This window comes from Sciurus vulgaris, assembly GCF_902686455.1.
Source record: "Sciurus vulgaris genome assembly, chromosome: 9".
NCBI classification, from domain to species: Eukaryota; Metazoa; Chordata; class Mammalia; order Rodentia; family Sciuridae; genus Sciurus; species Sciurus vulgaris.
In genome coordinates this window covers 71252909-71264870 of record NC_136469.1, presented here as the reverse complement: position 1 = coordinate 71264870, position 11962 = coordinate 71252909, and the positions used below count along the sequence as shown (strand labels likewise).

Here is an 11962-nt window from a genome sequence, read left to right as displayed (position 1 = left end):
CTTCCTACCTCAGAGATTTAAAAACTCACACTCCATTTAATGAGAGTATAGCAAAAGATGTGTGAGGGTTATGGCTAGATCAAGGAATCCTTTACAATACGTGGGTGAATTGTTTATAGCCAACCCTGACTGTGAACGCTGCATTTCTAACACTATGACTGTACTGGACTGCCTTGCCTCGTGTGAATATAAGATGTCCACTGAAGAGTCAGATGTATAAACATTCTGGTGTTCCAGATTAGCCAAGGAACCCAAAGGTTGACGTTAGATCAGAAGCAGGCTCTCTGAAGCCTTAGAGAACCCAGGAACTAGAGAGTTACATGGGCTCCTGGGAATGGCAGAATTCTGACATAGTTGGATCCCTAATTTTAACAGCGAAATCCCTCAATGAGTCTTAAGAATCTGATAAAAGGCCTTTAATTATGATTTCAGAATGTGAAGCTAAAGCCTCATTGACAGCCTCTGCCCTGGGCCTGCCCAACTTACAAAAGGAATTTGGACTACAGAAACATGGGACAGCCCTCGAGGTTCCCTTACAGACATTAGGAGACATACTACGACCAGCAACCTGTTTGTCAAAACAGCTTGACCACACAGCAAAAAGATGGCTGCCTTCAGGGGTGACTGCCACATGTGATTTACTACAAAGGTGACAAATTCATTCTAGGAAAACCCATTACTGTGTTAGTTCCTCACCAAGTTCTGGTGTCTAGCCTATCAAGAGCTGGATGAACCCGGACCTTTTCACTGACAGGAGCAACTTCCTGGATAATGACCAGCAGATAACTGGACAAAGGGTGGTCACAAAACAATAGGTACAGGAATCTAAGACTGTCACTGGAAATATCAGCCCATAAAGCCAAACTACTCTGATAAGAGCTCTCGGATCGTCCAAAGGAATAAAGGTAAACGTTATGCTAACTGAAAATTATTTTCATGATACTATGTGCATTAAACATGCCCTTAAAATATTGACACTGGCACAGGCTATGACCAAACCAGAGGAGTTGACAGTCATACAGAAGTCTGTCATAAGAAGACAGACATTTATATGGTCAGAGAAAATCAGGCTGCTGATAGGGTAGCCAAAAAGACCATACCAAAAAAAAAAAACGTTTACCAGACCCTAATACCTCAGTTTGAATTAGACCAATACAAACCTCCTTAGACATAGATGAGAAATGCATCATAGAGTGGAGTTGACTTCTGGGATAATAGTATCAAGTGAAAAGAGAATTCCCACAGGCTCATCCTCTTGCCTGAAGCACTGGTCTTGCCTTTGGTAAAACACCTTCAAGAAAGAACTCGCTTTGGGAGGGATGCCTTGTTAAATTTCATCAAGCCACACATGCAAAGTCCTTGCTTCCAACAGACTATTCACAGACGACTCAAAACTATGTCCTTGGCACACAAAACAATCTGAAAGGCAGCCAACTGCAAAAGAAACAGAATGCTGTAGAAATACAGTCTTTTGATGATTGGTAAAAAGATTTAATCCAAATGTCCCATGCCATGAGAACTTCAAATATTTGCTGATACTGGTAGACATCTTCTCAGGGTGGGTTGAGGCTTATCCCACCAGAAAAGAAAAAGCTATGGAAATAACTAAAGCTGTCTTAAAGGAACTAACCCCAAGACATGGATTCCCCTCCTGGGTGCAGACTGATAAATGACTATCATTCATTACAAAGTAACCCAATAAGTGAGCAAAATGTAGGATATCTAATAGAAGCTGCTGGTATCCTGAAGACCCCAATCTACAGGAAAAACAGAAAAGATGAATCATACCCTAAAGAAATTACATCTAGGACTCATTTGCAATGGGATAATGTGTTACCAATTGTTCTCCTTCAAATACAGGTGGTACCCAGAAGCAGGCTTAAAATGAGCCCCTATAAAAGTGTATGGGAGAGCCTTCCTAGTACTCCAAGGGGAGAAGGGCAAGTGTGGCTATCACAGAAAAAAAGCTAGATTAGAACAGTATGTACAACAAAGCAGACAAATATTAACTGCTCGACATGAGTATGCTTCCTACTGGTCCCCACCAAGGGAGGGAACACAGCTCCATCCCTTCTGGTAACTGCCCAGAAGGAAAAATGACAATAACAGACAAAAACCCTCCATTTTCAGGACCCCCTTCATCATCCATTAGGAGAGGATGTCACCCATTTTTTCAGAGAAATGGAGGGTAGAAATTGACAGTGGAGGAATGTAACAGGAGTCCATTTTATGCCTTGAGAGCAAACTTTGCTGCCCATCCTCAGGTGGCTTGTTTTAAAAAAGACATGTCTTTCTTCTCCCTCTCTCTCTCTCTCTCTCCCTCCCTCTCTCTCTCTCTCTCTCTCTCTCTCTCTCTCTCTCCCTCCCCCTCCCTCTCTCTCTCTCCCCCTCCCTCCCTCCCTCTCTTCCTCCCTTCCTTCCTTCCTTCTCTTCTTCCCCCACCTCTCCTTCCCTAAAAGCAGAGACTAAGCAGGGACTAAGACTGCTCCAACTCCCTAAAAAGCTATCCTGTCCTCTGCCTGAAAACCATATCACTTTCCACATGAATAAACTGTAAAAATGGAGCAATGACTCTCTCGAGGACTGCATTGAACATTCATTTTATATACTGGTAATATTTGGATCCCAGGCCTTGTTCCTTTTTTAAAGACCCTGTTTTAACCCTAGCAGGGAGAATCCCAGCCTCTGGGACAGCAGTCCTGGGTTTCCCCTCTGCTAGAAGATCAATAAAACTATTTTACTTTTGTCTCAAAACCTTTTCCTCCTTATTAGATTGGCAACAGGGACAAGGACTGAGCTTGCAACATTAACACTGTTTGGACATCCTACAAGTGGCTAAAGGCAAATTTCTAGGATCTTTACCTTGGTATTCTCCATATTTATGCTTTCTTCCACCTGTCCTGTCTTAGCAGCTGCAGCAGATCACTCATACCATGGGCAAGGATCTTTATACGTGAAGTGAGTCCAGTAGGAGGACTGCAAACACGCCTGCCCCAGGGCCTAAGCGCGTGTAAATGAAAACACCTTTTTAAAATGTGCCCAAAATAAGGGAGAATTTTTAGACTCTATAAAGCCCACCCTTGCAACCCTGACACATGAATAAAAACTACCCTTCATTCTTCTCTCACCCCCAACCTAATCCCTTTGTGTTCAATGACTCAAAATGCAGTCTGTAAAAAATCTAAAAAAATTTAAAAATAAAGACTTTACCCTTTTTGTTGTTGCTGCTGTCCCAAGAGCCAGCCTAGAGTTGTCCCTCCCTTTTGGCTCTAGCAGAGGCCTCTACAGCCTCCCTGCTTATCAGCGCCGGTTACCTTCACTTTCGGGCTCTGACATCATGCCACCCAGAGGAGAGGACAGTGTTTCCCCTGCAGCGGTCCGCAGACCCAGGACTCCGCTGCAGCCGCGGTACAGCTTCCCGGGACCGGGACGACCCCATCGCACACACAGCCTTGCACACCCGCCGCGCCCCCTCGCCCGCCCCGAGCCCTCACCGCGGGCGGCGCCTGCGCAGGCGCGGGGAGGCTGCGCGCAGACTTGGGTCGGGCGTGCGCCAGGCTTCCCGCTGGGCGCGGGGCTCGTGGCTGCGGGGTCAGGTCGTAGGTGGGATCCACCCGACTGCTCTGCTCCCCAGCCTTCTGCCCATCCTGGGCGGGCTGAAGGAAGAAGACGGATGCAGCCTGGACAGCACAGTAAACACCAGGGCCTGAGGACCCAGGTCACAGGGAAGACTCGCAGAGCAGACAGGGACCAACCAGCAACACTGGTTTTTACAGATAGGAAAAGTGAACCCGAGGTGGATGGAAAACAGAATTCAATCTTAGGAGAGTTAATATCGATGCAAGATCCCAAGACACTAAGAACCACAATTATGAACCCCTGAGCAGATGTTCAGGTTGGGGTGAACTAAAACTGAATCAAATCATCGGATTCCAAATCCAAGGGTCGTTGAGGGGCAGTTGAATTGCCATCCCCATGAACTAAGGATGTAGCTGACTCCTAGAGTGTGCACAACTGTCGCTCAAAGGCATCTGGGATAGCCCAGCATGGTACAAGAGATGACTGAGCTCGTGATTGCTGATAAAAGGTCTGGTACAATAATCATTCTTTAAAGCTGGAGGAATGCTAGAGAATCTATTGCTTCCCTTTTCCTGAAGCAATGAAAGCCAGATTCTGAAAATTTCAAAACCAAAAGTCAGTATATTGGTTCTTAAGCACACTAGGAAAAAAAGAAAAAATCCATTTTTAAATCAGTGCCCAAAGCACTTGTATTTACATATTTATCTATAACTATACCACTTTTACAAGTCAAAATTTTTAAATAATTTATCAAAATCTCCCTTAGAAACTACAACAGGTGAAAACCCCAGAGTGGTATATACTAATCAATCCACCCAGAGTATATTCTAATTTCATGTTAATTGAAAGGAATGAACTGAATTGTTAATTGGAGCCTTCAGCTGGACACTTCATGGCAACTTTGTCCACTAAGTTGGCTCTGGATCCAAGGACTCTGCAGCGTATCAGTATCCACCCCTTGGTGGAGCTGGGCAGGCAGCAAGCTCCCTGGGAACACTCTGAGTTTCTCTTTTGTAGAGAGAGGTCACATTTTATTCATCTTCATGACTAGTACCTGTTCCATGAACATGAATGGATAGAATTTTAAATCTTTAACTCAAGTCAAATATAGTTTGAGAGGTGGCAGGTCATGTAACACCTGAAGAAGACTGTTCTTGTCCTGACTACTTTGGGTCAAGGAGAACTGGCAGGGGAGGCTAACTACCATATAGAAATGGAAGCCATTCCTATATCTCCTGATACAGTACATGTGCAGTGTGTATTGTGTACATTAATTGTTGGCTTAAAATGAACCGCTAAACACACACAAGTGTAGATGACTATTGCCAATTCATATATTTTAGAAATCTTAATTATCCACATATTTATTAAATTGTATTTAATACCCAAATAATTTAATATAGGGTTTAGTATGCATTATATGATTCCCAAATATTATTTTGGAATCAGATGAGATTTAAGCAGTGTGGCAAAAGAAATGTAAGATATTTATTTTTCCCCTTCAAGGCATTTTTTTCTTTTTTTTCAATTTGTCTAATTAGTTATACATGAAAGTAGAATGAACTTTGACACATCATACATAAAGGAAGTATAATTTCTCATTCTTCTGGTTGTGCATAATGTAGAGTTACACTGGTCGTGTAATCATATATTCACATAGAGTAATAATGTCTGATTCATTCTACTATCCTTCCTAGCCCCATACCCCTCCACCCCTTTCACTTTTACCTCTGCCTAATCTGTCTCTATTCATCCCAAGCCCCCACCTCGCTATTGTGAATTAGCATCCACATATCAGAGAAAATATTCATCCTTTGGTTTTTTGGGACTGACTTATTTCACTTGGCATGATATTCCCCAACTCCATCCATTTACCTGTAAATGCCATAATTTAATTCTTCTTTAAGGCTGAGTAATATTCCATTGTGTATACATACTACTTTTTCTTTATCCATTCACTGTTGAAGGGATCTAGGTTGGTTCCATAGTTTAGCTATTGTGAATTGAGCTACAATAAACATTGATGTGTCTGTGTCACTGTACTATGCTGAATTTAAGTCCTTTGGGTATAAACTGAGGAGTGGGATAGGTGGGTCAAGTGGTGGTTCCATTCCAAGTTTGCTGAGGAATCTCCATTCTGATTCCATAATGTTTGCAACAATTTGCAGTCCTACCAGCAATGTATGAATGTACCTATTTCTCCACATCCTTGCCAATATTTAGTGTTGCTTGTATTCTTGGTAATTGCCATTCTGACTGGAGTGAGACGAAATCTTAGAGTAGTTCTGATTTACATTTCTCTAATTGCTAGAGATATTAAATCTTTTTTCATATATTTGTTGGTCGATTGTATTTCTTCTTCCATGAAGTGTCTGCTCAGTTCCTTAACCCATTTATTGATTGGGTTATTCGTTTTTTGTTAAGTTTTTTGAATTCTTTATATATCCTGGAGATTAATGCTCTATTTGAGGTGTGTGTGGTAAAGATTTTCTCCCATTCTGTAGGCTCTCTCTTCATGTTCTTGATTGTTTCTTTTGCTGAGAAGAAACTTTTTAGTTTGAATTCATCATATTTATTGATTCTTGATTTTACTTCTTGTGCTTTAGAAGTCTTGTTAAGGAAGTCAGATCCTAGGCTGACATGGTGAAGATTTGGGCCTACTTTTTCTTTTATTAGGTGCAGGGTCTCTGTTCTAGTACTTAAGTCTTTGATCCATTTTCAGTTGAGTTTCTTGCAGGATCAGAGGGATTTAATTTCATTTTTCTACATATGGATTTCCAGTTTTCCCAGCATCATTTGCTGAATTCACCAAAGTAGCAGACTATAAAATAAACACTCATGAATCACATGTATTCATATACATCAGTGATGAATCCACAGAAAGAGAAATTAGGAAAACTACCCCATTCATCAAAACCTCAAAAAAAAAATAATGAACTTGGGAATCAATCTAACAGAAGAGATGAAAGACCTCTACCATGAAAACTACAGAACACCAAGGAAAAGAAATTGTAGAAGATCCTAGAAGATGGAAAGGTTTCCCATGCTCTTGGATAGGCAGAATTAATATTGTCAAAATGGCCCTACTACCAACAGTGTTACACAGATTTAATGCAATTCCAATTAAAATCCCAATAGCATGCTTCCTAGAACTAGAAAAAGCAATCATGAAATTCATTTGGAAACATAAGAGACCCCAAATAGTCAAAGCAATCCTTAGCAAGAAGAGTGAAGCAGGAGGCATCACAATACCAGGTCTTAAACTATACTACAGAGTCATAGTAACAAAAATGTCATGGTACCAAAACAGACTTGTAGACCAATGGTACAGAACAGAAGACCAGAGAAAAACCCACATAAATACAGTTATCTTATTCTAGAAAGATGCCAAAAACATTCATTAGAGAAGAGATAGCTCTTGAAGCTTTTTATCAGCTTATAATTATACAATCGTTTAATTATAGGATTTTATTATGTGGTGCCTATGACCATTGGATTCCAGGCTAAGATGATACATGTTAAAGTGCTGGTGTTTCTAACGGATGTGCTGCAGCAGCCCAGTTAGGAAAGAAGAAGCACTGTTATTAGACATTTATTAAATGTCCACTTTGTGTTACATGAATTTTGGTTATTATTATTTACACACCAAACACTGTGGTGTAGTTAAATATCCCATCTTACAGAGAAGAACACTGAAGATCATACCGTTTAAACCACCCGCTCCGGTGATGTAGGCAGTAAGGAGCGTCAGCCCATGGACACTGGTTGATTCCATATCTTAGCCGCTGTGAAAAGGGCTGCAATGACCACAGGAGGGCAGAGGTCTCTTTAATGTCCCGATTCCCTTTTTTTGGTATCTATTCCTAGTAATGAGAATGCTGGCCCATCTAGGAGTTCAATTTTTGTTGCTTTAGAGAATCTCCATATAATTATTTGAAGTTTTCTGTCTGGTTTAAAGTCCTTCTCAAATATATGTTTATGATTTTTAAGTTTATATTAATATATGAGTGTATTGGTGGGGATTTTGTGCCCTTTGGAATTCATACCTTCAATAACTTGGATATGAAGGAAGAACTTTCCAAGGCCTCCTATCCCAAAGCATTTCTTGCCCCTCATGTTTCCCTCTATTCCTCTCATATTATACCACTTAAAATTCTGTCTAATTTTAAATGGAATGTTAATCAACCAACAAGCCTAAGACTTTTATTAGATGCATATAATTTTACTAGGCAACATGAAGAGCATAAAGAAATATAAACCATGCACTGAAAATACATAATCTAGGGGCTGGGGATATAGCTCAGTTGGTGGAGTACTTGCCTCGTAAGCACAAGGCCCTGGGTTCAATCCCCAGCACCGCAAAAAAAAAAAAAAAAAAAAAAAAAAAAAAATGCAAGTGAGAAGACAGCAGATCACATTTTTCAAAGCACAGTCATTTGTTGCTTAACAAAAGGGTACCTCCTGAGAGACGCATCATTAGGTGCTTTCATGGTGGTGTGAACATCACAGAATGCACTTTTTCAAACAGAGATGCTATAGCCTATCACACACCTAGGCTATATGGCTCCATCTTTTCCCAGCATCTTTTCAACTATATGACAGAAGTAATTAAGATGTTACATTTGTGAGTCTGCATCAACAATCAAGAATTTCATAATTGTGTAGAACTGAGAACCTTACTATTTAATGAAGATGATAGAATAGCTGATGTAAGAATTGTCTGTTTTTTAACTAGAAACTATTGAGTCATTGTCACTTTTAGTAAAGGCTTAGATTTTGAAAAAGACACCTTCCCTTTCTATATCCAAACACAATGCAATTGACTCATTTCCATGATTATGAGAACCATATAAACACCTTGGGTAGTCATTTAACCTTTATACACAGGGCTGCCATGCCTGGTGTGTTATTTTTAGGTCCCTCAGAAGTACAGCCCCAGACAAGGATTCCAGGCAGGGCAGGTGGCCGATTGGGGAGGTGGAGGCCAAGGGAACAGTAGAGTGGGGAGGCCAGGAACGTTTAAGTGTCAGTAAAGGACATGCTATGGAGCTGGCTGAACTCTCGGCTGCTGAAGCAGTAAATATTTGGTGATACTGGCAAACAGTATGGAACACACAATCCAGACTTAACCCCCCTAAGGAATAGGACTTCAAGTGGAATGTTATTCTGGGCAAATGGAAGCAATTCCCTAGTCCTTCTAGTAGACAGGATAGCTCTTGTTGGCTTCTGATCAAGGAAAGAGCTGCAGGCACAGGTAGCTGGAACTTAGTAGGCACACACGAAAGTGCTATGGCAAAAAGGATCTGGACAAGGTGCCTACAGTGTCCACTAGGTGTAATCACACACAAATTTTAACTCCAAGGGATTCTATTCCCATGTAATACAAGGAAAATGATACATATGGAGATGTCCCAAATGACCTTCTTTATAGATCATACGAAAAGAAGATAACACAAAAAGAAGGGGAAAGTATAGAGAAAATAGCAGTACGCTATCTTCTGTCTTCTGGCTGAGATTCCAGTCTTCACTCTACACTTACTAGCCAAGTGACCTCGACAAGACTAATGGTGCATGAGCCCACGTTTCTGAAGACTCTCTTTTCTCGTTTGCAAGTTGAGAAAAATGAATATTTACCTTGTCTACCTCACAGGATTCTGTGGACAAAACAAGAAGATGTTTGAACAAAGACATATTAAGGCTGAAATTTCCCTTACAAATAGAAGAAGGTGGTATGGTACCTGGCACAGGGACTTGCTCAACAAATAAGTCTGTCAAATGACCACAAGGAATGCATTTCTGAACAATTTCAAATTTGAAAGGCAAATAAAAGGTACTGACATTGCCAAATGAAAATTAAATATTTACTTAAAATCTTCTAAGTCTTCAGCATACACACACATATATATGTAGGTGTATACATATATATATATATATATATATACACACTTCAAACAAGTGTACACTTTTTACTGCCTTTTTACTTCATATTATATCATAAATCTGCCATGAAATCTTAGTTTTGCCAAGTGCTACAGAGTACATTAATATATATTATATAATGTTAGAACATGTGATGTCTACATATAAATTAGTTATAAAGTTATAATTCATTAAATGACAAAAATATGTTTTCCCCAAATCATTGAAAGTGATTGTTCACATATTTAAAAAGGTCAACAAATTCCAAGTAGGGCAAAATGTTCCTACCACACATATGAAAGTACAGTTGAACTCCCAAAGCAAAGAAATTTCCAAAAAGTCAGAAAAGAGGTTTATGCTATACAAAAAGCATCTTGGGTGGCAGACACAGCAAAACAAAGTGATATGGTAGCCTAATCTCACTTAACATCAAGGTTCAGAGATAAAAAGAAAGAAAACTTTTACACAGCTGTACAGTAAGTTTGGGCTTGAAGTGTTTTTACAAGTGTGAAGAAACCAAAATTTTTGAAAGTTTATAAAGTAAAAATGCTACAGTAAACTATCAATTTATTATTGAAGAAAGAAAAATATCTTTCCTTACAGATCCTGTACAGCCTAAGTGCAGAGTGTTCACAAAGCTTGCAGTAGTGTTCACTGAGGTCCTGGGCTTCTTTTCACATCTGCTCACCCACTCACTGATTTGCCCAGAACAATTCCTGGTCCTGTGAGCTCCATTTATGGGAAGTACCCTCCATAGATATACCATTTTTATCCTTTATGCCTTTATTTTTCCTGTATTTTTTCTGTTTAAACATGCTTAGATACAAAAACATCATTGTGCTAAAAATGCCTACCATATTCTGTAGCATGCTGTAAGGCAAGTAACTTAGGTATAGCCATATAGCCTAGGTGTGTGATAGGCTATAGCATCTGTTTGAAAAAGTGCACTCTGTGATGTTCACGCCACCATGAAAGCACCTAATGATGCGTCTCTCAGGAGGTACCCTTTTGTTAAGCAACAAATAACTGTGCTTTGAAAAATGTGATCTACTGTCTTCTCACTTGGATTTTTTTTTTTTTTTTTTTTTTTTTTTTTGCGGTGCTGGGGATTGAACCCAGGGCCTTGTGCTTGCAAGGCAAGCACTCTACCAACTGAACTATCTCCCCAGCCCTTTGCTTGCATTATTTTTGACAGGAAATTTGACAGGAAGTTTGTAGTGAATAGTGGTCTCTGATGCCTCCATTTAAAACTCTTTGTACATACATGATTCTCTTGTTGACTTTTCATGACTTCCTCTGTGAGTATGTGATAGGTGTTGGAGTGCTGGAACCCCACGGTATAAATACTTTTTCCCAGAACTGTCAGGCTGCCCTCCTGAGTGACTTTCCTGTCTGCAATCCCAACACACACACAGACTCCAGGTTTAGCCATATCCTCAGCAGACTGGTGACTTCCAGCTTCCTCATCTGTTAAAGGAATAGTGCCAAAGTGAAACTTCATTTTATTCTGCATTTCTGATTCCTAAAATACTTAAACAGTCTGTTATATGGTTGTTAAGCACCGAGTTTGCCTTTTTGAAAACTGCCTACTCAAACCTTTAGAATCATATATTTTGGGCTAATGGAACACAAGCATGTTTTTGTTCACTGCCTGTTTATCAACTGGATCAAGATCATCTGTATTTATAAGTTTCTTGCATTTTGTTGGCATTAATTCCATGTAAGTTTTGGACACAATATGTCTCATCCATTTGATAAATTGTCCATGTTTCCTTCATTGCCACAAAGTAAAAATCCACTAATGTTTTTGCCTTATTGGGTTTGGGGAGTTGAGGGTGACATCCCTAAGATCCCCAAATTCTTATTCATTAAACTTGATTTTTATCATTCACATTTAATGCAGGTTGTAGGATACAATGTCTGTCAGTATTTTCCACCATACAATGAGCCAGTGTTGTCAGAATTCTCTATTAAGTCATTTTTCTTTATTAGGTCATGGTGTCACTGATATAGTTCAGATTCACACATATGTATGTCTGGTTTTGAATTCTTTTGACATATATATATACATATAATTTGGCATATATATATATATATATATATAAAATTCCTCCTGCATGACAATTTTTAATACTAGGTCTAAGCAATATATGTCCATTTATAAGAAGGCAATGCTTCTCTTCAGTTTCGTTTTTGTTTGCTAAATCAACCAAGGTATGCTTGTGAACCTTTGTTTTTCTATATACACCTCAGAAAAAGGCTCATGGGCTCCTGAAGGAAAAAAGGGAGACAAACTCCACTGAAATTCAACTTGAATTGTGTTGGCTTTATTGGTTTGGGAAAAACTGACATCTTTATGTCAAAAACAGTCTCCATTTATTCAGATCTTCATTTATGTCCTTTCACTGTTTCTTAAACTTTCCTAACAATTTCATGTACACATTCATATCAGTGTGTTTTTCAC

The 11962-nt window shown here is 39.6% G+C and overlaps 1 long non-coding RNA gene across 1 annotated transcript; it reads right to left on the bottom strand.

The window, feature by feature from the left end:
• Window positions 1-468: 468 nt before the first annotated feature.
• On the bottom strand, window positions 469-3362 carry LOC306669388. Its single transcript, XR_013766079.1, has 3 exons — window positions 3211-3362; window positions 2863-3000; window positions 469-1291 (listed from the first exon to the last, which is right to left on the bottom strand). It is a non-coding gene; the product is annotated as an uncharacterized lncRNA (long non-coding RNA).
• Window positions 3363-11962: the final 8600 nt, after the last annotated feature.